The sequence below is a fragment of the Bos grunniens genome, chromosome 11, assembly GCF_055505025.1.
Source record: "Bos grunniens cultivar Pamir isolate PY7600 chromosome 11, Bosgru_T2T1.0, whole genome shotgun sequence".
NCBI classification, from domain to species: domain Eukaryota; kingdom Metazoa; phylum Chordata; class Mammalia; order Artiodactyla; family Bovidae; genus Bos; species Bos grunniens.
This window is the reverse complement of record NC_141175.1, coordinates 60,629,333-60,634,200: the sequence shown is the minus strand read 5'-3', so window position 1 is coordinate 60,634,200 and position 4,868 is coordinate 60,629,333.

Sequence of the window (4,868 nt, the reverse complement as noted above, 5' to 3'; positions counted from 1 at the left end):
AATTTCCTGATTCAAGTCTTCCTCATGCTGTCTATGTGCTCCATCCATCTCAGCTCTGGCTCTCTATCCTGGGCTGCTCTAAACCCAGTTTTACCTGAAGATAGATATACTTCTCCTCTAACTCTCAGAATGACATTTCTTTGATTGGGAAGAGTTATTAACTTGAAAACTGTAAGAGTACAGCATCCGAGAATGTGATGCATTCTGTGTATTTGTCCTGATAGTGACACATGTAAACCTTCATTTGTTGGGCAATTAAGATATATCCCCTTTAAGTATCCCTGATTTTTTAATTGCTATTAAATTGAAAAACAACAAATCCAGAGTCTCTTAAATAAACATTATGAAGAAGGAAAATCACCACATAATCATGGAAACTCAGCCTTATTAAAGAGAAGTATAGTAAGACTGGTAAAGTTCTAAAAAAAACTATAAAATAGGGAGAGAAAGTAGAAAGAAACATTTAAGTATGTCTCTTTACTACTCATGCAGCATAAATTTCATCTGTACTAGGTCAAAGGTTTTACTTTCTTTACTCACATCAGTCTCCCCACCTCCTTGGGTTCTGTCCACATATCTGCCCCCACCAAGGGATTTGCATGTGGCTCCCCAGGGAGGACCTTCCCTTGCAAGTCTGAGATAAAAGCTCAGCTCTGGTCTTGCTCTGACTTATCAGGATCAGTTCAAACTTCTGAACATGAGGTTCCCTGCTCAGCTCCTGGAGCTCCTCCTGCTCTGGGTCCAGGTGAGGATGGAGGGGGGATGAGAAGGAGGATGCAAAGAGTGGTGAGCTCTGGGGCATCACTGCTTTTCATGTGTGTTTGTCCATATGTTAGATGCACACCTTATCCTCTGTAAAGGGCATGTGATGCTTATCAACATGAGAATGAGGATGGATGTAGAGGGAAGAAGTATGTATGCTCTGGTTGTGACAGAGAAAGAGTGGGAAAGTGGGAATGAGCTCTAGAGACCTCTTTTTCTTTGTAAATCTCTGATTCATTTTGAAATTTGATATGTTGGCTATTAATCAGAATCACAAATAGTTTAGAATGAAATAAACAATAAATGGAAAATTTCTGTATATAACTCTCAAGATTGTCTGAAATCTTGTACTATTATCTCATTATTTTAGGATCCAGTGGGGACATTGTGCTGACCCAGACTCCACTCTCCCTGTCTGTCTTCCCTGGAGAGACGGCGTCCATCTCCAGCAGAGCCAGTCAGAGCCTCGAAGATAGTTATGGAGACACTTATTTGAGTTGGCACTTGCAGAAGCCTAGCCAGTCTCCACAGCTTCTGATCTATTTGGTTTCCAATAGAGCCTCTGGGGTCCCAAATAGGTTCACTGGCAGTGGGTCAGGGACAGATTTCACCTTTAAAATCAGCAGGGTGGAGGCTGAGGATGCTGGAGTTTATTACTGCCAACAGAGTATACAAGCACCTCCCACAGTGGTACAGCCCTGAACATAAACCCCCCTCTCCTGGTGGCCCAGCTGCTCACATGTGTTGACTAGGGAGCAGGTAGGCAGAGTCTCTGACTGTGTAGGAAAACATGTTGGAGGTCAGGGGAGTAAGATGAAGCTGAGGACTCTGGACCATGAGAGCCTCAGCTGCACCTCAGACACCACAGGTTAAGGACCATTAGCTGAACAGCCTTGAGTGATAGGACCAGTAGGAGAATGGAGGGTCTAAGTGCCCTCTGAGCAAACAGATCTGAAGAGGGAGAGGTGAGTGAGAGCTCATCCTACTTCTCTCCCCTTGTGTACAGTGACATGTAGAATAAATACAGTCAGTATATCAGTGGGACAATGAGGCAGATTTTTAGCAAAATACATGCTTGGATTACTAGTTTGGGTATACTTTTAAGAAGATAGAAGGTCATAATATTAAAAAAGTTTTTTTCCCACTTTTTACACTTTCTGAATATCCTTTTTACTATGTATCTTCCTATTCCTTCAACATATGTCAGATCACAGTCTCCACAAGCAGCCCCCAGATGGAATTAGTGGGGGAAATTTAGTGAAAGTTTTCAGTATGAATGTCCAAAATTTTTTGTTTTGAAATGATGACAGACACAATATCACAATGCAAACATCTCTGATTTCTCTCAGTTACCTTTCAGAGAAACACAAATATGAGTATTAGAATTCCTAAAGCTGGGATTTAACCTTTTTAAGAATAACATAAACTGGAAGCCATAGGGCATATAATTTACACCAGAGAACACTGGAAGGATTCAGAAGAATATGACACACTCTTTTTCTCAAAACTTAGGAATTTTAAGGTGTGGGAAGACTGCAGGAATAGAAATGTGAAGGGAACCAAGTCAACACACGCAACTGAACATACTGCTCTTTGGCTTTGATTTGGTGGGATAAAAAACAGTGGTGCTATAAAACACTGGTGAAAGAAATCAAAGAGGACACTAATAGATGGAGAAATATACCATGTTCATGGATTGGAAGAATCAATATAGTGAAAATGAGTATACTACCCAAAGCAATTTATAGATTCAATGCAATCCCTATCAAGCTACCAACGGTATTCTTCACAGAGCTAGAACAAATAATTTCACAATTTGTATGGAAATACAAAAACCTTGAATAGCCAAAGCTATCTTGAGAAAGAAGAATGGAACTGGAGGACTCAACCCACCTGACTTGAGGCTCTACTACAAAGCCACAGTCATCAAGACAGTATGGTACTGGCACAAAGACAGAAATATAGATCAATGGAACAAAATAGAAAGCCCAGAGATAAATCCATGCACATATGGACACCTTATCTTTGACAAAGGAGGCAAGAATATACAATGGATTAAGACAATCTCTTTAACAAGTGGTGCTGGGAAAACTGGTCAACCACTTGTAAAAGAATGAAACTAGACCACTTTCTAACACCATACACAAAAATAAACTCAAAATGGATTAAAGATCTAAACGTAAGACCAGAAACTATAAAACTCCTAGAGGAGAACATAGGCAAAACACTCTCCGACATACATCACAGCAGGATCCTCTATGAATATTGGAAATAAAAGCAAATATAAACAAATGGGACCTAATTAAACTTAAAAGCTTCTGCACAACAAAGGAAACTATAAGCAAGGTGAAAAGACAGCCTTCAGAATGGGAGAAAATAATAGCAAATGAAGCAACTGACAAACAACTAATCTCAAAAATATACAAGCAACTCCTACAACTCAATTCCAGAAAAATAAATGACCCAATCAAAAAATGGGCCAAAGAACTAAATAGACATTTCTCCAAAGAAGACATACAGATGGCTAACAAACACATGAAAAGATGCTCAACATCACTCATTATCAGAGAAATGCAAATCAAAACCACTATGAGGTACCATTTCACGCCAGTCAGAATGGCTGCAATCCAAAAGTCTATAAGCAATAAATGCTGGTGAGGGTGTGGAGAAAAGGGAACCCTCTTACACTGTTTGTGGGAATGCAAACTAGTACAGCCACTATGGAGAACAGTGTGGAGATTCCTTAAAAAACTGGAAATAGAACTGCCTTATGATCCAGCAATCCCACTGCTGGGCATACACACTGAGGAAACCAGAAGGGAAAGAGACACGTGTACCCCAATGTTCATCGCAGCACTGTTTATAATAGCCAGGACATGGAAGCAACCTAGATGTCCATCAGCAGATGAATGGATAAGAAAGCTATGGTACATATACACAATGGAGTATTACTCAGCCATTAAAAAGAATACATTTGAATCAGTTCTAATGAGGTGGATGAAACTGGAGCCTATTATACAGAGTGAAGTAAGCCAGAAAGAAAAACACCAATACAGTATACTAACGCATATATATGGAATTTAAAAAGATGGTAATGATGACCCTGTATACGAGACAGCGAAAGAGACACTGATGTATAGAACAGTCTTTTGGACTCTGTGGGAGAGGGAGAGGGTGGGATGATTTGGGAGAATGGCATTGAAATATGTATAATATCATATATGAAACGAGTCGCCAGTCCAGGTTCGATGCATGATACTGGATGCTTGGGGCTGATGCACTGGGATGACCCAGAGGGATGGTATGGGGACGGAGGAGGGAGGAGGGTTCAGGATGGGGAACACATGTATGCCTGTGGCGGATTCATTTCGATATATGGCAGAACCAATACAATATTGTAAAGTTAAAAAATAAAATTAAATTAAAAAAAAGAAAAAGAAAACAGTGGTGCTGATAAGAAGAACCCAGAGAGAAAACCCAGTATGTTCCTTATGGAATTACAAGGAGAAAGGGCCATCTGCCTGGTTTCCCAGGTTGTGTCTGTGCCACTGCACATGTCACAGGAAATGTGTGTGTGTGGCCAGGGCTTGAAAGCTTCCATCTTCAAGGGCTCAGTGATGTTCCTGTGCAGAGACCTAAAGTCATGTCACCTAGTCACTGTCAACTTTACTCAGCCAAGGAGAATCTCAAAGACACACTTGCTCCTGCATGTGGTCCAGCAGAGGCCATATGTTTGGACTGGGGAGGTGCTACCAACAGTGACAGGGAATGTCTTAAGAGTTCAAAACCCAGGAAATGCCAAGGAGATGGAGACCAACTTCCAGCATTTGGACAAGTATTAAGGACTTGAGAAAAGAAAAAGAAAAAGTCTGAATAAGTAGGTTTCTGTTTTCTGACCCAGCAAACCTAGCCTGCCTGCTGACTCAGACTTCAGCCAACTCCCCTGTGACGGAAGTTACGTTATGGGGCCACAAACCTCAGGTGGATTTACTGTTTCCAGATGGGTTGGTCCACTTGAGCCAAGTCAGAGCTTCTGTCCACATGCAGTTTTGGAAAATGATATAAGAGCAAAATGTTGGGTAAACACTGGCTCAACAAGAAAGGAA